The sequence below is a fragment of the Neomonachus schauinslandi genome, chromosome 1, assembly GCF_002201575.2.
Source record: "Neomonachus schauinslandi chromosome 1, ASM220157v2, whole genome shotgun sequence".
Taxonomy (NCBI): Eukaryota; Metazoa; Chordata; class Mammalia; order Carnivora; family Phocidae; genus Neomonachus; species Neomonachus schauinslandi.
Window position 1 is genome coordinate 27971157 of NC_058403.1, and position 25448 is coordinate 27996604.

The following is a 25448-nucleotide window of genomic DNA, read 5'->3' on the forward strand; positions in this document are numbered from 1 at the left end:
TCCTCGATTAATATTTGAGTGGCATTTGCTAACTAAATGAATGGAGCTTGAGAAACCAATGGATTTTGTTTCCATAGACCTACATAAAATATTTGTCCCCATTCTTCTGTTCTTATATTAATCCAATTACACATAAACTCAGTTATTGTCTATGTGTGTCTGTGAATGTGTGTCTAGATTTAATTATATATACATAGTAATGTTTTTCTTTTCGTGGTGGTTTTGTCTGTTTTAGTACATAACTAAATGATTAAGTAAATGAGTTTTATCTGCAGAAGGTCAAACATAGCTACAGAATACTCAGAATTTCAGATGATAATGTTCAGCATTTGTGACAGGAAAACCTCACTGGATTTGGAGAGAGAGTTCAAGAACATGCTAGAGTTAAATTGGTTTGGTAACCTTAATGAGACCACTTACACTCAGGGATTTGAGACACAGAATGAAAGAAGTTGGATGAGTGCAAATTATTATTTTTATATTCTACACATATATTCTATAATAATACCAAGTGAAAAATACCCACTTTCATTTTAGCATAGCTGGTATTTTTTTCTGTAGTAATTGCAGGGTTATTATTTGGGTTATACTTTAATTTTCATTCTATAGAAGGTACAGAAGGCAAATGGTGTTGAGGGAAAAGTTGTGCTTCTGAAATGAGTGTTACTTACCATCAATGACAGGTAGTCAGAGGTGACATTTTTGCAATTTTAAAGGGTAAAAGTGTGACCAGATTTTTTTTTTAAATCTACCAACATATGCAGATATGCTGGAGCTGAGCCAAAACCCCACATTTCAGGGAAAATGAAACCAGTCCACAAAGACACTAGTTTCTCCTTGACTTGAGAAATTTCAGCAACAGTAGATTCCAGTGTCTTTGATCCTGTTATCAAAGCAGAGGTTTTTTTTGTTTGTTTGTTTGTTTGTTTGTTTTTAAAGATTTTATTTATTTATTCATGAGAGACAGAGAGAGAGAGAGGCAGAGGGAGAAGCAGGCTCCCGAGGAACAGAGAGCCCGACGCGGGACTCAATCCCAGGACCCTGGGATCATGACCTGAGCCGAAGGCAGACGCTTAACCATCTGAGCCACCCAGGCGCCCTCAAAGCAGAGTTTTCAGAGGGCCTGAAATTGACGTGTCTTCCAGAAAGTTCCAGAAAGTGATAATCCCACGGCAGGCTCATACTCTCAATGCTGGTTCTGATAGAACTGGGTTTAACGCCAACTCTGACATCACCAGCACAGTGAGCTTAGGCAAACTCCTCACCCTCTTTAACCCACTAATTCCAATTCTGGACATTGCTATCAGACCCTGCTCACCCCCCCTCTTCTGAGTGACTCTTTCTGTACTGAAAACACCCATCTGTAAAACAAGGTTATCGACATCTACCATGTGGGGCTGTTGGGAAGGTGTAAGGAAATGGTGCCAGGACTCAGGTGATACTCAGGTTCACTCAGGTGAAACAAAGAATCCAGAGGCTTGCGCTGGGCTTGGAAAGAAGCAGTATTTTAGTCAGTGGAAATACCATAAACAAACTGAAATCAGACAGGGAATGTATTATTTGTGAAGGGCTTTTCACAGAAGTCAACAGGAGGAGGATGAGACACCCACAGATCTTTAACGTGCAGTTTAGTTGTTTGCAAGGTCTATGGGATCTGGAGTGTGGGGGACGATAAGTGATTATGGAATTGATACAAACTGAGAAAGGTAAAGACCAGATTTATGCAAGTGTATACTCCACAAGAGAAGTGTACAAGGAAAAACTACTTAAGGATGCAGGGTTTTTTCCCATATCTGAGGTGAGTGGTGTAGAGAGGGGATTTCAGATGCATTTAAGAAAGGTAATAGTGGAGGTAACCAAAAATAATATTTGAAGCCAAGTGTTTACAATCACTTTACAAGAAGAGTGATTGAAGGGTACTTACGATGAAGCTGGGCATGCTAAGAGCTCGAAACATCTTAACAAAAGAGGAAAGTGAGTCAGAAGAGGCTTGGTTGGGAAGAAGGGCAAGAAAAAATAAAATACATGTGTTGCAAAGGAGATGAGACCTTCCCTTAGTATAATGTTATGATAATAGCAAACATACTTTTCACAACCTGGGATAATTTTTCAGATTTATAAGAAGGATAAACAACTTCTTTTTTTTGTAATATAAAGAAATGGAAGTAATCTTGACATGAAAAGGAGGAGCAAATACCCATTTCTCCCTTTTATGTCTAAAATATTTTATAAAAATAGTGCCATACATTTAAAAAGTGATAATAGCAAAAGCTCTTTCAGGAAGAAGAAAAGTCAAAGGCCTGAAATAACAGAACAGAGACCCAAGTACAGGATAATTCAAATACAATGTGGATAGAAAAGTAATAATGAGAATTGGATAAAAATCAAAGAAAAACAAGTGAGGTTTATATACAGAATCTCAAGGTGAGAAAATAAACAGAGCTCTACTGAAAGTATCTTCAAGTACATGAGAAGAGGATGAGAAGAGTGGAGAAGAGTGGAGCGCTAAGGTCTTGTTGGCATAGTATGTGAACTACTGCACAACTGCCCCAGAAGAGAAAGCATGGCTAATGGAAGATTTCTCTAGGGAACTGTTTCAGTGAGAGGAACAGGATGTGTACTGAAGCTCACCAAGAAATAAAGGAACAAAATATTTTAAAATTAACCTTTCGATTCAAATGGGGAGTAGTGAACCCTCTAATTACTGACATGGAGGGACCCACAGACCCACTGCTGAATGGTGTAGGAGTTTTTATACTGACCAAGAAAACTACTGATCTGTGGGAAAGAAATGACCAAAGCGGGCGCCTGGGTGGCTCAGTTGGTTAAGCGACTGCCTTCGGCTCAGGTCATGATCCTGGAGTCCCTTGATCGAGTCCCGCATCGGGACTCCCTGCTCGGCAGGGAGTCTGCTTCTCCCTCTGACCCTCCTCCCTCTCATGCTCTCTGTCTCTCATTCTCTCTCTCTCAAATAAAAAAAAAAAAAAAAAGAAGTGACCAAAGCAGGATCAGCTGTTTGGGGGCCTCTTCTACTTTCTGTTCTCCACCTTGGCAATCTGTCGCAGTCTCTCCGACCCTGGTCTGCTTTCTTCAATCAACATGACATTGTCATTACCAGATTAATCTACCAGATTAATTTACTTGACTAATCTACCTGCTTAATGATTCCAAAGCTCAAATCTAATGTTACTGCTCCCTTCACAAGCCTTTAAATATCTCCCCAACACCGACAGGGTCAAATGCAAACTCATTCACCTAATCTGCCCTCTTCACTAGATCCCCACAAGTCTCTTTCACAGACACACTCTGCCGTCGGCAAGGTGATACCAAACACAGTGATTTTTCTCCATCTTTATAGCTCTGTTTATACTGTTTCCTCATTTAGTCCTTCCTTTCTTCCCTATCTATATGATGAATATTATGGAAGTTTAAAAGTGTAGATGGGTAAGAATCCATGATGTACACTTTGAAGAAAAAAAAAAATATATATATATGTATATAAATATATAAAAAAGAATGAAGATTCAGAGGACCAGTAAAAAGAGAGTAAGAAAACACATGGTTTAGAAAGAAAGGACATGTTAATTTCATAGATTCCACCATTTTCTTTGTACATTAGTGATGTTAGACTCCTACCAAAAAGCCTTTGTGGTCCCACTGAATAAGACATTCTAAGAAGACTGCTCACATATCCACCCAAAGGGAGGCAGGCTATGAACCATCCATGCATAATTTCTCATAGTTTCATGCCATTGTGTTCAACTCTGACAGCAAAAACCATTTGTTAGAACAGCTTTAAACTTTTATCGGCTGACACTGGAATTATGGGAGTATGGAAAGAGAACATGGATTCAATGAATAGATTTGGACAACTTGTGAAAAGGCAGAGTAAATGATAATCTAGACTGAGAAAATCAAAAGGAAAAACAGAAAAATGTGATACAAAAATACCAAAAGATAATCTATAATTTACTACATGCTGCCCTGAAATAGATGAACTTGAGAATTGAGATTCTAAAAATAATTTTAAAAACCTAAATGAACAAGAATGAATAATGAATTATGAATATTTTACATGGAAAATTTTAACTAAACCAGTATGTTTGGTGGAAGGAGAATTAACATTTACCCAAGAGAAGAGTCTGAAAAATAGGAGATGCTGCAATAGCTTACTGATTCTTTCATTCCTTCATTCATCCACTCATTCACTTGTGAGCAAATTCATGTTAAGTGCCTCCCGAGCCACTTAGTGTATGAATGTACAAGCTTAGAAGTGTGTACGTGGGAGGATGGCCAACCTATTGTTTCATATTTATAATGAGAGTTTATGGGTTAAGAGGACAAATCAAAAAGGAAGGGAATAATCACAATCCTTGGTATAAAAATCCACTAGGATGGCAAACACATTAAAGACAAAAGTCATATTTTGAGTGTGTAGTATGGTATGTTGGAGGCCATATTACTCATCAAAGGAGCACAGGTTGAGGCCAGGAGCATCACATGGGAGTTCAACTTACTGTCACTTACTAGAATCACTGTGGGTCAGTTTGCTTAATCTCCAGTCTTCTGCCCCCTCATCTTTAGAATAAAGGAGAGCTATCTGTTAATTTTAAGATCTTATTTTATTTTTGTTTTTACATTCAATGTTTGGGGCTATGAGGACACACTGAGGGTGATGAATTCTATGTACAAAAAGGTTAGTGCATAAAGATTTTCTCTCAGCTTTGTCAAAGCAGCTCTTTTTTCACTCTTCAGATGACCATTGGTGACCTTATGTCTATCATTTTTTTTTCCTAAGCTATTTTAGGTTTGGGTTTGTTTTCTTTTCCCTAACTGTACTTCCTCTGTCCCAGCTACTTCCTCTCTCTCTCCCTCATGTTCTGAACCAGAAACTGTGGATGTGAATATAGACTTCACTTGGGATATAGCCAAGTTCTCCTGGCCATGCAAACTTCTTCATGAACCAAAATGTCCACATTTCCATTCTCAGAAGCTAAGAAGGCTTCTGCCATTCACAAGGAACATTTTGAATGTCATTTCAGAGGACTGAATTTTGCTTTGAAAAATGGGTGAGTGAAGTTGAAGTAAGATTGTAAAGAGGGGAGCAAAAGAGCAGGGGCTATGCAGGGTAAAGGAGTGCTGGGTTGGAATGAGACACCCTCTTTTGCCACCACCCCTCACCACATACACACACATACCCTTGGTGCCACCCTGAGTGGTTCATGCCTTTGAGATCTTGTTCTGACCAGGCAGGCACATCGAAATAATGATGATCATGGCTTCCATTGACTTAGCACTTGACCGTGTTTCAGGTGCTTTTATATATGCGATCTTTGTATCATGATTCATTAAGGTGGTGTTATTGCCCCCATTTTTATGATAAAAATCTGAAGCTAAAGAGGTTGAATAATTCATGCAATGTAATAGTATGTGGCAGAGCTGGATTTTTAAGCTCACATCTATAACAGTCCAAAGTTTTCCTACAAAGATCACGGCTTTGTAAGGTTTGAGACTAGGCTGGTACTTATCTATGCTTTGCTCATTTGTAAAAACGAAGACATTAGTTCCTACCTCACAGTGTAAAATGAAATGATCCATGTGAAAGTGTCAATTCAAGGTAGGGGCTTAATAGCTTAATAACTAGAGTCCCTGCCTTCAAGGTACAATATAACTTTTCTCATATTTTATCTTATACTAGTTCTGTGAATTAGGCAAAAATTGCTGCCATTTTACACATGGAGTAATTGAGGCACAAGAAAGATTGAGGGACCTGTGGTCCCGCAGCAGATGATGGCAGATACTGAACATCAGCCTCCTAACTCTTAGTCCAGACTTTTCCTATCAGTAAGTTGTCTTTTTGTTTTTTTGTTTTGTTTTGTTTTTCAAAAGAAAGATAAACAGTACAGGGTAGAAATTCCATGTGTGTTGGAGCCAAATAAGCCTGGTCTTGAACTGTGTGACTAAGCCAATTGATTTCTCTGAGTTTCAGTTTCTTATCTATTAAATAGACATAATGAAGATTTCTATGTGGAGTTCTTGTGAGAATTAGATGTAAAGTGTTTCACTGTACCTGATACCCAGTTGGAACTTAATGAAGAAGAGCTACTATTTTTAGTGACAATTATTACTATTTAATTATAATGTACAGTTATGTGTTTATAATTATTTATCCTTCACTCAATGAACACAGCATAATGTCTAGGGTATCAAGTATTGTCCTGGGCTGTGGGGTCACAAAGATGGCTAAGACACCTACTTGGCATTAGGGTCTCACCATCAGTAAATCTGTGATATCATATCATATGCGATAATGTTGTATTAAATGTACATACTAGCTTTCACTTATCTTTAAGATTTTTTTTTTTTACTTAGTTTGCCCAATTTTCCCCTGGAGATAAGAAAGCCAGAACTGCTTAGTTCAAATGTACACAGTATGGGTAGGGTGAAATTCTGCTTTTAGCTTCCTGGGGCTGCCATAGTGACTGCACCATGCCGACAAAAAGAAGATGTGGGGATGCCTGGGTGGCTCAGTCAATTAAGCGTCTGACTGGCTCAGGTCATGATCTCAGGGTCCTGGGACTTAGTCCCACATCCTCGGGCTCCTCAATCAATGGGACTCTGCTTGTCCCTCTGCCCCACCCCCAAACCCCCACTCATACTCTCTCTCTCTCAAATAAATAAATAAAATCTTAAAAAAAAAAAAAAAGGTGGGGCTGGGGATGTATGTGCTGTGCTTACCATTGCCCTTTTCTGACTTCCCAAATTATCACCATATTAACAGCATGTTACTTACATAAAGTTATTTTAGCTTTTAAAGGCTCCTTTCATATATTTATCATAGCCATATCACACATGCATTTCATGATATTTTATTTCAGAGTCAGAATATAACTCTCAGGCATAACTCACCTTTTTAAGAAGAGAATGAAAAATGAAGGAAAAGAAATTCATGTTCCCTCTCCTTCCTAGGAAGTTGTAAAGCAACTGGTTGAACTCACTCTAAAAACCCATATGAATATTCAGTGTAAGATCTTTATGCATCTCGTGGTTCCTAGCTATTAAATACAACTGTACTGATAAATAGTTGGATTAGAAATATGGCCTTATTGCAGCTCACCTTAAGCCCAACCCGAACTGAAGCCCACATCTCATTCACAGAAAGGGATTTTTAGCCAGGATACAAAATGGAGTAAGTTCAAGAAGTCATTTATTAATTCCCTGAACACGTTGTTGTGGAATATTTACATTAAGGAGGATAAAATGTCAGGTGGAAGCAGGCACTGTGAACCTCATAGTCCAATGAAAGACAAACATAGAAATAATCACACGAATAAACACGAAATGAAAGCTTTGATAAGGACTATGAGAGCTCCGCAGGTCGGTGAAGGCCTATAATAAACAAATTTGATCTAGTCAAGGAGTCAGAAAAAACTTATAGGGGTAATGATGATTGAACCCAAATCTGATGAAAGCAGTGGGAGTTAGTGAGCCAAATCTAAGGAGGATGCGACATCGGTCAGGATGGCTGGGGCAGAGCAAGGAGATATGGTACAAGGTAAGTCTGGGGAAGGAGTCACACCACTATGGCTTAACTGCTTCTCCTAAGTTTTGTGTTTTGTGCCCAAAAAGCAGTGGGAAGCTATACAAGAAGTCTTTTAAGCCAGTGGCTTGGGGTTGTTTTTGTTGTTTGTTTGTTCCTTCTTTGTTGAAGGTGTGAGGTATGTGCTGAAGCTTGTATTCCGAAAAGATCCCTCTCCATAGTGATGGGACTAGACTGGGGGCAGAAACAGGTGCAAGATGATGGTGACTTGAACTGTGGTGGTAGAAAGAAGAGATGAATAAAAAGCTCTCGGGCTCGTAGACTTATGTCCCCAACGTACACCTTTCTCCAAACGAAAGAAATGTCAGTTTTGAAAGTCATCTTTTACGATGCAAACCGAAAAGCCCTGTTCACTTTAGGACACATGGCCACGGATGACAGCAGAGAAACAACACAATGAGATGACCGCGCATCCCAAATCTGTCCTGTAATTTTTAAAACTCAGAAGCTCAGAGCCATCATGGTGACTTAATGGAATCATTACCAATGGATAAGGAAATGTCATCCATTTGCTTCCCCTGATTCCACTTGGACATAGGCCATTGTTTCTACAAAGAGTGGCTTGGAGCCATGCAAGGTTTCAAGGGAAATTGGCCTTTCATGGGGCCATACGAAAAGATAATGCATATTGCCCCCATAAAATCTCTAACGAATATTAAGGGTGGCTTTCATTTGTGGTGATTGAAAGGAACTCATGAATTCTCTCTCTAGGATGCGGGAATTTTCTCCTCCCTGTGGAGAGATTTAATGGATTTGCGGCATTCTGAATGATTTGGCAAGAAATCAGAGGGACCTGCGCAGTCACCCACAAAGGGCACTTAGCTTCTTGAATGTGATAGTCACCACCACAAAATATTTTCTGTAAGAACTCAGAGTGATTGATGCAACCCACCGTAAGTCATGACAAGGTGTCAACTGAAAAACTGGAAAAAGAAGTGGTTAAAGACACCGCAGCTTTAAAAACAAATTTGACTTTTAGAGAAGGGTTATTTCCTTTTAGAAAAAAAGGTAGACCTGCCACCTGCAAGAAATTTAGATTAGTTGTTTGTGGCAAGAGCCATCATATTTTGAGGCCACTGTGAGCTCCTACTGCTGTCAGTATGGAGTAGATTAAACTGTTCCCACACAATGATAAATACATTGCAAAGAGCCATAACAAGAAGACAGTAAGTTGTAGCACTTAATGGTACAACTTCCAGTTAGAACAATATTCTGAGGGTTTCTTTGGCCAGTTCCCATTTTATGTGTGCTATTTGTTGATAAGTTAATTTTTTACATTTGCAGAAATCAATATCTTTCAAAGCTTTATAGGACTGGGGAAGAGAATTAGAGGTATGAGTTCCAGAGAGTTTTGTTAGCTGTGTGGCCCTCGGTTAACAGAACACATTCTGAAAAGTGCAAAAATAATCTATTAAAAAAAGCAGGTGAGGATTAAGATTAAAAATACCATCAGCTCTAAATTTCCCGTACGTGTGGAAGGAAAATGGGGGAAAATGCCCGAGGCAGCAATGACCCGAGAGGCATTCAGATTTTACTACGGAATGTGGCAGATGATCTGTTTTTAGAGAAAGTAACTTTTTAATGCTTTTTAATGCTAGGCTTTCAATACTTGAAGTAAAAAGAGTTCTGGGTAATTTTGTTTTGTTGGAATAGTGTATTTCTTTGTGAAATGAATCAAGGATCTTGCTTTTTCATCCCGTGAAATTAGATACTCTGTAGAAAGTTAACCCAAATGGGGGCACCTGGGTGGCTCAGTCGGTTAAGCTCTGCCTTCGGCTCGGGTCATGATCCCAGGGTCCTGGGATTGAGCCCCTCATCGGGCTCCCTGCTTAGCTGGGAGCCTGCTTCTCCCTCTCCCTCTGCCTGCCTCTCTGCGTACTTGTTCTCTCTCTCTCTCTCTCTCTCTGTCAAATAAATAAATAAAATCTTTAAAAAAAAAAAAAAAGAAAGAAAGTTAACCCAAATGCCCTTCATCCTACTTATACGAAGAAATTGTTACTATGATTTAAGACACCAATTCCTTTTTGATGCTGGCTAGCAAAATGGCTCAGTGGGGAAGTTTTTCTAAGTGTAGACTTAGTTCTCAATTAGGCTTCCCTTGGGTGGGAAGATTCTGGGTTGGAGGACAAATCAGATGGTATAGGCTGTAATTTCCTTAGCTGTAAAATAAATGGATAAGACTAGGTAACCACTAAGATCTCTTTAAGGGATAAATATTTATGAATCAACTTTGTGAAGGAATAAATAGCTGTTGAGGATTATATTAAGTCATCATCTTGGGGATGGGACTTAATTCCCATGAAAATATTCCTAAACTTAGAGCCTTATATTTTGAAAGGTAAAATGGTAAAAACCTATCACCCAATTTTAAATAACTAGGCAATGTGTGGTGGTCTAACTTGGGTGTCTTGTCATTGCACACTTACTAGAACTCAATGCTATTTGGATCTGAAAGGTTGATATAGCTTCATTTATGAGAGGGACTTAGGGAGCTCATTCTAGATGAGAATCAGAGGCCTTGGGAAACTGAAGGTTTGAAGGATAGAAATGACATTGGAAGAAAGAAGTGCAGCACATCTGATGATTCCAAATAAAATATGTTTCACAATTTTGCTAGAATATTATGTCCTAAAACTGTATTTCTCAATGTGTGGTTCCATGAACCAAGGGCATCAGAATCACTGAAGGCATTTGTTACTAAGGTCTACCTATGCCAGACTTACTGAATTAGAATTTCTAGGATGGACATTCTTTAATAAGCTCCACAGGTGATAGTTTTATACTCACCAAAGTTTGAGAATCACCTCTGAATAGAAGAAAACAATTCATGATTCCCTGATTTTCCATTTAATCTTCACCCAACCAAAAGTCTTTTTGATAGATAGATAGATGATAGGTAGGTAGGTAGGTAGGTAGATAGATAGATAGATAGATAGATAGATAGATAGATAGATAGACAATCTCACTTAATTTAGTAAGACAAAAACCCTGTAAAGTAGATAATTCAATTTTCCAAAAGAGACAGTAGGGCTCTGAGGATTGAGGAGTTTGCCCAAGCTCTGTTCCAGAGCCAAGCTGGGAGTTCAATCAAAGTCTTCTGAATCCCATTCCTATAAAATTGTTACATCACCTTAAGGACCTCATGCTCAGAACACAGCAAAGGAATGCACTAGGCAGCCCTTGGGAACTCTCAGTACTCAAAGCCCATGTGATCAGCCTACTTGAAAGTGTACAGAGCCTCTAATGGACGCACCTGATAAATCCCCAGAGGTAGTTCAGTGCTTTCCAAACTGACTTGGTGAAAACTCCCATCAGAGAGTGTTTGGGGCTTTTGATAAATCACAGAGCAGAAAAATCCCCAGATAAAGGATAACAAACCACCAGGCCACTTACCCTATATCTTCCAGATTTTATAAAATACTTTTGAATGTAAATAACTCTTTGATTATGATATAATTTTCTTTAGTAGCTGTAATGGAATCCGATTTTCTTAATTAGATCATAGTTCTGTTCTTTCAAGCTTAACATCCAAGATGGATTAAAAAGCCACATTTTTGCAACTTTCTTCAAATTATGAGTAACTCTTTTCTATGCTGCCATTTTCCAACCCTCTTTTCTGCCAACTCCTCCTTAGTATGGATGTTTTAGTGGGTTGCCTTCTTATGGTTCTAGTGCTCATGGAACTCTCTCCCAACACTTCTGTATGACCTAAAGCCCCTGACACAACATTCTATCCAGTCACTGAGGAACAGAAGTCCCCTGTCAGAGGATTAAAGAAAATGTCCAGTATTGTTAAGTATGCAACCCACTTATTTTAGTATTTCCAATATCATTTGGTCATGACTCTAAATCCTAAGATGTTTGAACCAAGCTGATGGGTTTGGAAGGGATCTCAAGGTGGTGTGTGCATGTGTATCTGAGTGTGTGTTTCTTTGCATCAAATAACATTAGCATAACTCAAAAAGAAACATGTGAAAAAGGTTTCATTTGATTCACTATGGCCAACCCCTTCTGTCTTTATCGTTATTCTAAACCAGTAAATTGTCAGAGGCATTATATGGTGGTAGTCATATATGATGCAATAGGGTTTTTCTTTTTTCTTTTTTAATGTTCCTTTAAATGTCAGAATAGGTTGTGGGAAATGAAAATCACTGGTGTTAAATGGTAACAAAACTGATGATTTTGAAATATTTATGTTAAAAGGCTTTTTGAAATTGAGTACTTAGCTTCTGTAATGTGCTTTTCCTGACAGTCTGCAACCGTTGGATATCTTTATTCACCACAATTAGTAAATTTGATGGCTTTATTTATTGTGCATTAATTCAGTTCTGATAAAAGTGGAGAAAAGTCTCCCTTGACTAAAATACAATTGAATTTAAATTCAACCAAAAGAACCGCAGTGCAAATGTGGTTACTGCCAATGAGTTGTCAACCAAAGCAACAGTATGGACTTTGTATCTGAAAAAATTGTTAGAAAGGTGAGGTTACAGCTTTATCAGTAACAAAAACAGGACTAATTTAAAAAGTCAGTCTCTATATATGAAATTGGAAGTGAATAAATTATGGTATGTCCCTGTTCTTTCCATTGTCTAGACATATGCCCCGCTCCCCACCCCACTGACAAGGAGACATAGTACCATGGCTTGCCTTTTGAAATTAAACATAGCAGCCCATTACCAATATTTATTAAACCCCTACTATCTCCTGAATGTTTTTGCATTTTTAGTGTGGCTAGCCTTGTACTTAGAAGTTTTGTAGCATGGTATAAGGGGAACGCATTAGACGTTAACAGAAGGAACCCTGAGGTTAAATTTGGAATCCATGGCATACACAGTCACATTACTGTCTGATCCCTAGTTGCTTCTTCTGCATGGTGGGGAAAACAGAGCCCTCCTCCCAGACTTATTGCTAAGATGATAAGAGATATTTTATATGAAGGTGCTCAGCTCTCTGCCTGGCATAAATGGTGACCCAAAACCCCAAGAACTGATGTTAAAAGGAAACATGTATTTTGGAAAGCTGCATCTCAACACCAGTGTGGCAATTATAGATCCAGGTGTAAATGGAGCATTTTGTTGAGCTCTTTGACTTCCTTTTGAACTTTAATACTGTCTCTGAACCTCTCAGTATGGCTGCTAGTGTGCATGTTAACATTATCAATAGAGCATCAATAGTTGAAGATACTTTCCATACATCTTGAAGACCTCTGTATGATACACACAAAGCAAAATGTGTTTTCTTCTTAGCTTTACATATTTCATTGCACATCCCTTCTGTTTTTCTCCCCTTCACCTCTGCTCAATTTCAATAACTTCTCCAGTTGCATCTCCATCCCTTCGAAGCCTGCATACTATCTGGTAAGTTTGTGCTTGCTACAACTTCTCCTCTCAGGTTGGTTTTGAGTTTACCCTCCTCTGCCTTCAATTTCCTTCTCTAACCGCTCCTGAATAATACTCCATTGGGGTCTTAGGAGGAAGTAGTAGTGTAGTGAGGCTTTGGAAAAAAATTACGACATAGAAAGTGGGGAAAGGAAAGAGACCAGAAGAAGGGGTAGAGGACAAAGGTGAGGAGGTGGCCCATGCTCTAGTTATAAAACCAAGGTTTATATGCACAGCTGACTGCTAAAGAAATGAGTGGTGCTGCTTTTGGCTTGCAATTTTCTCCCTTAATTCCCTTTGAACTTTATTCTGTATAAAGGATTTGGCTCTGTGGGACAGTGGACCCAGACAGGCCTGGGTTCAGTCCTTGTTAGCTTTTTAACTGTAGGTGAGTTCACTGTTTTGTGCTTCAGTTTCCTCTTTGTAAATGAGAAGATGATAATACTCCATACAGTTGTTAAGAAGATTAAATAAGATGCAGTGATCTATAGCTGGATATCAGTAAATGTTGCTCAATTGCATGGGCTCAGAACTAGCCATCTCTTTTCTTCTGAAGTCCAGATAATATATGCAAATCAAACTTTTTTTTAAATGGAGACATTCTCGGGCGCCTGGGTGGCTCAGTTGGTTAAGCGACTGCCTTCGGCTCAGGTCATGATCCTGGAGTCTCAGGATCGAGTCCCGCATCGGGCTTCCTGCTCAGCAGGGAGTCTGCTTCTCCTTCTGACCCTCCCCCCTCTCATGTGCTCTCTCTTTCTCATTCTCGCTCTCAAATAAATAAATAAAATCTTTAAAAAAAAATAAAAATAAAAATAAATGGAGACATTCTCCCATGCTAGGCACACAGTAAATACTAAAAAATTGTGTTTGGAGAACGGAGTGGAAAAATGAATGAATGCCAGTGGGTCGCGTATCTAACACAGTCACCCCATGTAGACATATAGGGTATTTGGGGTTTACTTCCATTACCATTCTTCATTGTGCCTGTACCATTGTTCGGTCTTCCCCTATTTGAGTATTGTGACCACCACTGATACTGACAGAGTTATCAGGTACAGAGACAGGACGCCCCTTTATCCATATCCACGTGCACAGCCCCTCCCAAATATCCTAGAGCCAGTCTTTCCTTGGAGAAAATGTGTTTTGCGGGATGAGAAATCATCACACAATACTGATTAAGGCTTCCAACCTCTAAAAAGCTATTTTTGTAGGAATCACTAAGTACAGAACCCCCTGTTGTTTGTGTACCCAGCGCTTGTCACTGTGGAAGAAGGTCACGTGACAACAGCAGGCCCTACGTGTGCATCGCATCGAAGGGGCTCGGGCTCTCAGTCAGTGTTGCCCTTAGCTAGCTCTGCTTCCTTCAGTCAAGCCTCACCATCTCTCTGAGCCTTAACTTTCCCAAAGGAATATCAGAATTTTATATCTCAGTGTTCAAGACGTCTGAATACTAAAATCGTGTACACAAGTTTTTCCATGTTTATTTAGGAAGAGTCTTAATTTAACAATCTCATGATTTTTAAACTCATTATACTATATACTTCATGCGTAAAACAAGGGTAAGTCATGTTAAAGGACTCCTTCAATACAATACAATCTGAAACATATACTTTACATGTTTGGTTATGTTATAAAACTAATATATATTCTTTAAGTAAGCTCCATGTTCAACGTGGGCCTTAAACTCAAAAACCCCAAGATCAAGAGTCACATGCTCTACCAACTGAGCCAGCCAGGTGCCCCAAAATTAATATTTCTGTAACATCAGTTACGATATTCAGTAAGTGGAAGTTATTGAGACATGTTTTATATTCACTAAATTATTTACTCATATATGCAAGTACAACACGCTGTGTCTCAGGAGGTTATGATGAAATGGCAGAATGTGATTCAGAATGCCTTAACAGTGGCTTCTTGCTCTCTAGTGAATTCTATCACTTTAGTAAAGATATATCACTTGTAAAGTGTGTGTGTGTGCATTTATGTTGCTTAAAATACTGAAAACATACTCAAGTCTTCTGTATTTGTAACAGGATCTATTTAAACCATTTAAGATCAGAAACAGCTAGAGGGTATATAGCCTTACAAGTGTCAGAGGTTTGGATGCCACCTACTCCAATTAAAAAGTCATTTGCTTGCATCAGAGCTGCCAATTATCATAACAATTCATGATATTTCTAGGAAATATACCTAACAGAAATACCAGCTCTACTCCAGCATCCCTACTATTGATCTTAGTGACAGTGTGTGTCTTAACAAGTTTTTTACTTGCCTAGGAATAGACATTTCAAAATATGGATATAAATTAGTTTCTCCAATTAAGATAAAGATCAAAGAAAACCATTCTGGGAACTCAAATGGCTTGCTACTGGAAAATTAATTCTATTCATTTCATGGTTATGAGATTTTCAACTGAATTATGTTTTTTTATCAATATCAAAATATCAATATTGAAATCATTTGAAGTGTCTGTATCATAGTATGAGTACTGTCATTTTTCATTGTGACCTTCCCGTCACTAAACAAGGGAGTCTGGAAGGATTGAATTTCAAAGTGTGCCCCTTTCTTTATCCAGGTAACATTATACAGACAGGAGAGCTCTACTATAACATTTTGAGCCAAACTAAGAGAAGGAGAAGAGTGACCTTTTCTCCATCCTTTTTGTTTATTTCATAGACGAGGAGATCCTAAGTATAGTGGTCAATGAGCTTTGGAAATTTTGCAAATTCTCTCCATTCCCCATCTCCAGTCTAAGCTCCACATTTCAGCGAGAGCCTTCTGTCTCACACACACATCTGGTCATGTCACTCTCTTGTTTTGGCAATCAGTTCTTCAGTAATTCCCATCCCATACAAATGTGTACTCCCATTATATTCAAATCTATACTCTTTAGTATAGTGCATTGGTTTCCTAGGGCTGCCATAAAGTAGCACTAACTGAGGTGGCTGTCTCACTGTTCTGGAGGTTAGAAGCCCCAAATCAAAGTGTTGGCAGGGCCATACTGTCCCTAAGCTTTTACAAAAGGATTCTTCCTTGACTTCCAGCTCCTCATAGCCCCAGGTGTCCCTGGCTTGTGGTAGAATAACTCCAATTTCTGCCATCTTCACATGGACAGCCTCTCTCTGTATGTTTCTCCTTAGTCTTCCCTCTGTGCATGCATGTGTCCAATTTCCCTCATTTTTTAAGGACACTGGTCATATTGATTTAAGAGCTCACCTACTCCAGTTTTCAACTGCAGCAACCCCATTTCCAAATAAGGTCACATTTCGAAGTACCAGGGGTTAGGATTAAACATAGCTTTGGGGCGGGGTTGGGGGGAAGATACAATTCAACCCATAACACATGACCTCCAAACCATTCATGGCCTACCTTTAAACCATCTGGCAGCCCCATCATCTGCCTTTCTCTTTGTTTACCATACACACTTGCTATAAAAATTACTCCCACTTCCACACCACAACAAATATATACTCTTCTCATTGCTAGAATGTTCTTTTTCCTTGTCTGCCCAGCAAATTCCCCATTGGCTCAATATTACCTCAAACATTGCTTTCTTAGTGAATTATTTCCCTACTTCTCCAGACAAATTAGCAATTGTCTATTTTTTTTCCACACATTGCAACCTGGATTGATACAGACTGTGTTACATTGGATTCTCATTGTGTCTTGGTCTGCCTGTCTTCTTAGTAAAGTCTTGAAAGGCAGTGCCCATGCCTTTCCATCTCTGGACACCTGGCAGAATGCCAAGCCCACAGGAGACATTCAATAAATACTTATTAAACAAATAAGAGGGGCTGTCCTCCACATCTTGGAGACAGAAGGCTCTCGCTGAAATGTGGAGCTTAGACTGGAGATGGGGAATGGAGAGAATTTGCAAAATTTCCAAAGCTCATTGACCACTATACTTAGAATGATAAGAGAAGCCCAGAAGCAACATTTTATGCCTATGGGGGATTCAAATCCCACTCGGTCTTCTCTCTGTCTACCTACTAGAGGGATTATGCCAAGTTCTCCTCACCAGTGCAAGAGGAAGTCATAGGAAATGCCTTGACACATGTTAAGTGTTTCCAAGCTGGTGGCCAGAGCTGCAGTGACTTAAAGACCAGCGACAGATGTCACAGTTTCTAGATTGGTGCCTTCTCGAGGTGGTACTGTGTAGTTTCCGTTCACCTACTGATTGCCAGAAGAGGAGCTGACCTTTGCTGGTACAAAGAAGTTGGCTTTGCATGTGAACCATATGACATACTTACCAACTGCACAAAGAACTAGAAACAAAATCCATGCTTTTCCCCTAAATATATTATCATGTAAAGGAAGTTTCTTTTCTCTTTTAAAGAAGAAGTGTTAGTTTTCGAAAGAACCATCTCCACAGGATGAGTTGATAAGTTTAAGTCAAGCACTTAATATTCAGAGAATTATAGGGCCAGGATTTTAGTGGAGATGAGACCAATATAATTTCTTTCAATAGCTTGTAAGGAGGTATTTCATTTCAATGAATGTTTTGCAGGAAAGCTCACGGGCTCAATTAGAAGTCCTAGAATCAGGGGCTGACTTGGGAGAAGAGGAAATTCAAATAATCAGTTTCCCATATGCATAAAATCAGGATAAGCACTTCATAGGAAAGCTGTTAGGGTAAAATAATTTATGTTAAAAGGTGCTCAAGCCTTGGAAAAGAATGTTATATAAATCAATAATATATCATTATCATCATTAGGAGGTATGTTGACATATCTTATGCATTTCTCCATAAAGGAGAAAGTATTTTATGAAGTGGTTTGTAGTCTGTATGCTGCGAAATTTTTGCAAGATGTTTTTCTGATAATGTCTAATTAAACATTTATTCTGCCTGCCACAATCTCTCTTGGTTTTTAGGAGTATGCATTCTGATATTTTGATCCTGATACTTGATAGTCCAAAGGAGATGGCCCCTAATGGGGGCAAACCTATAGAGTTTAGTGTGTTCACCCATTCAACAAATGCTTCCGAAGCCTCTCTCTGTGCCAGGCTCTATGCTAGTGCCAGCAATAAGCCTGGCCTCTGCGTTCTAGGTAAGCAAAGCAAGCAAACAGACCGAATGGTGTCCAAGCACAGTGAAAAGACCAACATGACCAGGTCGGAGAAAAGAGGAGAGCGGCACAGAGAGGCAAAGGCCAGAGATGTTGAGGGGAACATTCCCATGTTCCGGTCATGGGAAAGAGCGTGGAGTTTGTTTGAAGTGCATTTGCAAATCCACAGTTAAATGCTTATCCCCAAAGGTAAGTGAAAGTAGAACTGAATTCCCCTGTAGAAATTTCCCCTACTTGGTGGCAGAGGATAAGTAGCATATTCAAATATCACTAGAGCATGTGACAATGAGAGAACATCAGGTTAAACTAGCAAGGACATCATGTGCAGGCTTTGGAAATCAGAGGCTGAACAGGTTACCAAGAAGTTGGGTCACACTGTGACCACATCCCAGAATGAGGGTGGGGCTTGAATCCCTAGCGATTTCATGTTTTTCTACCTTTGCGTCTGAAGGAGAAAGAATGAAACTAGCATTTAAGACCTTCTCTGTGTGAGGAATTTTATAGATGTTTTCTGATTTAAACTCAACTCTTAAGAAGAAATATTTCCCCCTTTTACCAAGGAGGAAATTGAAACTTTGAAAGGTCAGATGTTGGTCCCCAGTTATATAGCTTGTCTGAATTCAGACCTACATCAGTCCTCCAAAGCACACATGTTCTCCTCACACCACAGGACCTCTAAGGATGGGCAGCATGAGGAAAAGCAGACCCCAAGGCAGGCTTGCTCAATAGAGCACTAGTCACCAGAATGTATAACTGCTGTAGGGGCCACTTTCGGTGGTTAGAATCCTGTGCCCTTGAAAAGAAACAGGGAATCCAATATTCTCTCCAACTAGCTATTAATTTTCAGTTAGTCAGTTTTCTTGGGCTGCTGGGTGCAAATGTTAACTTGGTTCTTTGGTTCACCATACTACAGATCAACAAAGAAAATGAGACTTTCATTTCTCAAAAGTATAGGAGAAAAGTTATGGAAAATTTTCTCGCTAGAAAGGAGAATAGAATTGAGTTGTGAGTAACATACTTGTAGAGTCCTGGAAATGACCACCTGATTTTTCCCTTCCCAGAAATGACAAATACAGATGCTTTAAAATTAGAATGCAGGGGGTGTTTCTGAAGAGCTGCGCCTCACTGTGGCTTCACACTTTATGTGGAAACCTTACTTTGTGTGTGTTTGGTCAGGGAGGATAATGTGTATTTATTTACAATGTACCTGATCTCCTAAGAGGCTCTTCCATTACCCTTTTTATTAAGAGAAAAAGAAGGGGGGCGCCTAGGTGGCTCAGTTGGTTAAGCAACTGCCTTTGGCTCAGGTCATGATCCTGGAGTCCCAGGATCGAGTCCCGCATCGGGCTCCCTGCTCAGCAGGGGGTCTGCTTCTCCCTCTGGTCCTCTTCCCTCTCATACTCTCTGTCTCTCATTCTCTCTCTCTCAAATAAATAATAAAATCTTAAAAAAAAAAAAAAAGAAAAAAGAAAAAGAAGGAATTCCATCCAAATGAACATATACGTGTTATTTATACATTCATACCACTGTATGTGGTATGTGGTATGAATGTATAAATAACACATGTATATGTGCATATGCATGTGATGTGTGTATGTGTATATATATGGCACTATGAAATTTGATTTTGCTATGGTAAACATTTTTACTTTAAATACATCCACCACCATCATAGTCTATTTATTTCTTTTGTAATTAAACTAATATGTAATTAAAGTATGTCTAATTGCATATTAGTTTAATCATAATTAAACTAATTATACTGTAGCCAAAGTTGAGGGAAGGAAGATCCCATAAAGGATTTTGATTCTTTAAATAGATAGGGTATTAGGGGCGCCTGGGTGGCTCAGTCGTTAAGCGTCTGCCTTCGGCTCAGGTCATGATCCCAGGGTCCTGGGATCGAGCCCCGCATCGGGCTCCCTGCTCGGCCAGGAGCCTGCTTCTCCCTCTCCCACTCCCCGTGCTTGTGTTCCCTCTCTAGCTGTCTCTCTCTCTCTCTGTCAAATAAATAAAAAATAAAATCTTTAAAAAAAAAAATAGATAGGGTATTAAACTGAGAAGAACAGATACTACACTTGATCTTAGCCAAAAGGCCGAGAAGCGATAGGGTATACAATTACTGTCTCCCATAGCTTTACAGTTTTAGTGCAGTTTCAAATGGTAAGGTATGAAAAACAGTCTGGTCACTCTTGAATCTGCTGTAGATTTTTTTGATGAGTGAAGGTAGAAAGAAAATAGAAATGATTTTGTTGTTCCAGTTTAAGAATAGCTTTTCTGAGGAAAGGAACTCATATATATCTCTTCAGCAATATTTTATTAATTGCATTTTTCTTCAGTAGGTAAAGACAGGAAATCATGGTCTATTGATCAGAACAGTCTCCCTTCCTCCGGGCTTCTGGGGAAAGAAGTATGAATTAAGCAGGGGATTTTATTTTATTTTATTTTATTTTTGGTTTGCTGGGGGGTTTTTTATTTTAATTTTTATTGTTATGTTAATCACCATACATTACATCACTAGTTTTTGATGTAGTGTTCCATGATTCATTGTTTGCATATAACCCCCAGTGCTCCATGCAGTACGTGCCCTCTTTAATACCCATCACCAGGCTAACCCATCCTCCCACCCCTCTTCCCTCTAGAACCTGAGACGATGGACTCTGAAAAGCAGGGATTTTAATAGTACATGTAAAGTATTTTTTACATGTGCTCAGATAAAAATTAACTAGAAAACACTTCCATGCAGAGTTAGTTCAATCTGTTTGGTCAGTATTGTACTATGGACAGAATTTCCTTTCAGCCTAATGACGTATGATCCAGGTGACACTGAATTATTTTCTTAGCTGAAAAATTACTTTGAAGACTTTTAATGAAATGTTAAGTTTTTTATTGTTGTTTTTATTATCTATAAAGAATTAAAAGGCAAAATATTTCACAAGACTGTGCTCATGAAGAGCATCTGCAAATGTCTACAGAGCACAAATACCTAAATGTGAGAATGGACTTGCCCTGGAAAAGCTTTGTGTTTGTGGCTGGGCTTCTTCCTACATGTCATGCCAACAGCCATGTCCTACGTCAATCTTAAAAATTATAAGGTAGGAGGGGTAATGACAGGGATTAGTTTTGTGTGAGTGTGTACTTAGATGTATGTTCCCTATAATTAGGAGCTTAGCAAAATAAGATAAAGAGACACAAATATTTTAAAGGACAGAATGAAAGAGAGTCAGAGGTGATACAAATATGAAGAAACAGTTGGCGAAACTAGTGCTTAAATATAGTATATATATATTACCTGCACACATTTACCAAAAAGATGAAAACCCACACCAACAAGAACACTCGGTAAAAGGAGGTGAGGGAGAGCTGCCAGCTAGTGTTAGGAACAGTGGAAGGTGAAGGAAGGACTAGAGCCAGTGGCAGCCTCAGCACCTTCAGCAAAGCATGTGCAGTGCAGCGAGGCAGTGTGCACCGAAGACCTCCTGAGCTGCAGCATTCGAAAGCTGCAGGGAAGCTACCTCCTCTCCCCCGCAGCCCTCCTAGGACATGGGATGGTTATCACCCACCAAACCTGAATGGCCTCAGAGAATAGAAATCCAGAAACTGCCATCGGGGGGTCTTCTGCTAGGAAGGCTTCTTTGCTGCCTGCTCACTTAATAAGCCCACCCAGTTACAGAGCTACTAGTGAGGATTTTCATACCATGCTCTTAGTGATGTACCAACAGCCAAAGATAGCTAGGCATTTGAAGAAAGCCTCAAAGATGAAAGACAGAGATCAAAGCAAGCAGAAGAAAGAAATCAGAGAAAAACAAAGGCAATGAAAGGGACAGATGGAAAAGAAAATTAATGATAATTAATGACATCAGAAAGAGAACATATTCCATTTATGTATTTAGTTCTTGGTGTCTAGTGCATGCCAGACACTTTTGTACTGATTTTATAATAATATCTCACTTAATCATCATAGTATTCCCTGAGGTGTGCACTACTATCATGTCCATTTAATAGAAAGGCGAAGGACCTTGCCAAGGACATCCTATTGAATGGCAGAGCCAGGATTTAACCCAGGTCATCTACCAGGTTCACAAGTGCACCCTCTTACCCAGTACATTTTACTGCCTTACCAAGAATTAAGAACAGGGGCGCCTGGGTGGCTCAGTCGTTAAGCGTCTGCCTTCGGCTCAGGTCACGATCCCGGGGTCCTGGGATCAAGCCCCGCATCGGGCTCCCTGCTCAGCAGGGAGCCTGCTTCTCCTCTCCCACTCACCCTGTTTGTGTTCCCTCTCTCGCTGTGTCTCTCTCTGTCAAATAAATAAATAAAATCTTTAAAAAAAAAAAAAGAATTAAGAACAGAATGTTTTTCAAGACCCACTTTCTTTAGTTAGTTTTAATAATATACTTATTAAAATAAACCCCTGAAATAAAGTCTCAAAATAGGACCTCAGAAATAACCTATATCTATCTATGCTGCACCCCCTCCCCTAAGTGAATTATTATACTAAATGCTGTGTTCCTTACTCTTTCCTTTTTTAAACTGTGTATATGTGCTTTTTGTTTTTGTTTTGTTTTTTAAAGAGCATCGTGCTACATGTAATTCTTTTGGGAATGGTTCTTTTCACTTAATATTTTTAAGATTATCCATATGATTGAATAACAGTTGACTTCATTAATTTTTACTGCTTTATTAAAAATAAAAAGAACACAATGTTATAAAAAGAGAACATTCCGAACTTTTGCAAAATAAAATATTATAGTTAAAAATGTTTATTAGATCATTAGTAGAAAAAGTAATGGAATTTCCTAGAATGTAAAAAAACAGAACAGAAAAGAAAAAGAAACGGAACAAAGAAGTATAAAAGAATGAAAGTATCGGACACCTGGATGGCTCAGTCAATTAAGCGTCTGCCTTCGGCTCAGGTCATGATCCCAGGGTCCTGGGATCGAGCCCCGCATCGGGCTCCCTGCTCAACAGTGAGTCTGTATCTCCCTCTCTCTCTGCCCCTCTGCCTGTTTGTGCTCTCTCTCTCTCTCAAATAAATAAATAATCTTAAAAAAAAAAAATGAAAGTAGGATGTCTAAAACTGCACTAACTAGATTTCCAGAAAGAGCGAACAGAGAAAAAGAGATGAAGAATTTATTAAAGAAACACAGACCAGAAAGTTGTGCATTTCCATTTTGAAAGAGCCACTGAATGAATGTACAGGGGATGTAAAAATAACCCATATCAAGGCACATCATATGAGATTTTAGGACATACCAAGGATAAAGGGGAAACAGAGAGAGAGACAGAGAGTCCATATACACTAAATCAGGAATCACAACGGCATTAAACTTCTCAATAACAACTCTGAAAGTTAGAGGACAACGGAGAGGCCTTCTAAATCCTAAGGAAAAATGAGGCTAGAATTCTATTTCCGGTCAAAGTACCATTCACATGTGAAGGATCTACAAGGACCTAGAACACTTCCATTCAGGAAAGTGTGTTTCTGCAAATGAGAGAAGAGACAACATTGATGATATGAGATTCAGGCCACAGAGTATCCAAATCAAGAGAGGATTGAGAAGTTCCATTTCAGCCTCAGCCCTGTATACTTAGAGAACAACCAGACCACCTTGGAACAGAGGAAAAAATAAACCTGAAATGTTGGAGCATTTGAAATTACAAAGTATGATTTCTATATTTAAATATTCAAAACTGATCAGTTGAGGGGCACCTGGCTGGCTCAGTCAGTTAAGCGTCCAAGTCTTAATTTCGGGTCAAGTCATGACCTCAGGGGTGTGAGATCTAGAACCCCATGTCATGCTCTGTGCTGGGCTTGGAGCCTGCTTAAGATTCTCTATCCCGCTCCCTCTGCCCCCCCACCCCAACACACACAGGTGCTCACTCTCTCTTTCTCTAAAAAACTAATCAGCTGATAGATTTGTTGGGACATTTATCTGGGATATTTTAACAATACATAGGGAACCAACCATAAAAAAGGAATGTAATCATGAGCTCTAAAAATGGACAAAAAGAGGAAACATAAAGCACTAAACACAATTTGATTTAGCCACAGACAATATTTACAAAATAATAATGACTAATGATTTAACTAAATAACTGGGGAATGAAAAGAGAACAAAATCCTCAAGGATAAAAACAGGAATCAATAGGTAATGTCTCATACATAAATCAAGAAAGTATGGGTCTATCATTGAAAAAAATGATAAACAATGAGAAAAATGGTTTTAATACTGCAGGGAGTCAGCGAAAAATTTACTAGAAGTCTGGGAGTAGAAAGGAAAGCTTTTGTTTTTTCAATTTTTTAGGGTAAGCATTTTAATTTTTACAAAACTTAAAATGCCATTTAGACGTGTTGAAGGAAAAAGTATTATAGAAATGTGAAAATTATGACCATAATTTAGATGTGACATTAAAGCAAGCAAAAACAGGTGAAATTAAGAGTGAAAGATTAAGAGAATAATACATTTTAGAAACATAAATTTGGGAGCTATAGCTCCAGATCAAGGAGGAAATAGAATGTGCTCATGGTAGTAACTTCACAGATAGTTTATAGATGAATACTTTTTTTTTTTAAAGATTTATTTATTTGACAGAGAGAGACACAGCGAGAGAGGGAACACAAGCAGGGGGAGTGGGAGAGGGAGAAGCAGGCTTCCCGCTGAGCAGGGAGCCCGATGCGGGGCTCGATCCCAGGACCCTGGGATCATGACCTGAGCTGAAGGCAGACACTTAACGACTGAGCCACCCACGCGCCCCTATAGATGAATACTTTATCAAAAGCCATCATCAGGGCACTTCAGAACCTAGGGAATTTCATAAAGTGTGGACAAGTCTAATTTATGCTCCTACCCTGATTTTTATAAGCATGAAATTATTATTAAAGATAGCACTGAGGGGCTCTTAACTCTTCTTAGAGTCACAACAAAGTAACTTGGGTTGGAGAAGGAAAATGAAGTGGTATCAGGTGTCCCTGTGGTGCTAAGTCTTTAAGAGGGTTCTAGATGGGTTGCACACTTACTGGTTTCAAATTATTTTATACACGTAATAATTGAAACACTGTCTCCAACCAGTAGCTCAGCATTACTCTCCTCCCAGTCTTTACCATTTGGAACCTAACCCCCAAATAAATCATTTCTACTTTATAGCAGGTCTTTAAATATGCCAAAGCATAACTATGATAGAGAATGATGGTTACGAGCTGAGGCTTTGGATTGAATCCTGACTCTATCACTTCCTAGCTGTGCATACTGGACACTTTACCTAACTTCACCTGGAAGTTGACCATGGTAACGTTAGACCAGCTCATGGAGATTTTCTGAGGATTACACTGGAAATATGGGTAAAACACTAAGTATAAGCATATAATAAGTACTCAAATGGATACTCATTATTATTAACTTTGAGAA

At 39.0% G+C, this 25448-nt stretch overlaps 1 protein-coding gene and 1 pseudogene across 1 annotated transcript in view; one reads left to right on the forward strand and one right to left on the reverse strand.

Moving 5' to 3' along the window:
- Nucleotides 1–25448, forward strand: part of SAMSN1 (SAM domain, SH3 domain and nuclear localization signals 1) — a 135553-nt gene that overhangs the window by 55848 nt on the left and 54257 nt on the right.
- On the reverse strand, nt 20009–20149 carry LOC123323271 (annotated as a pseudogene).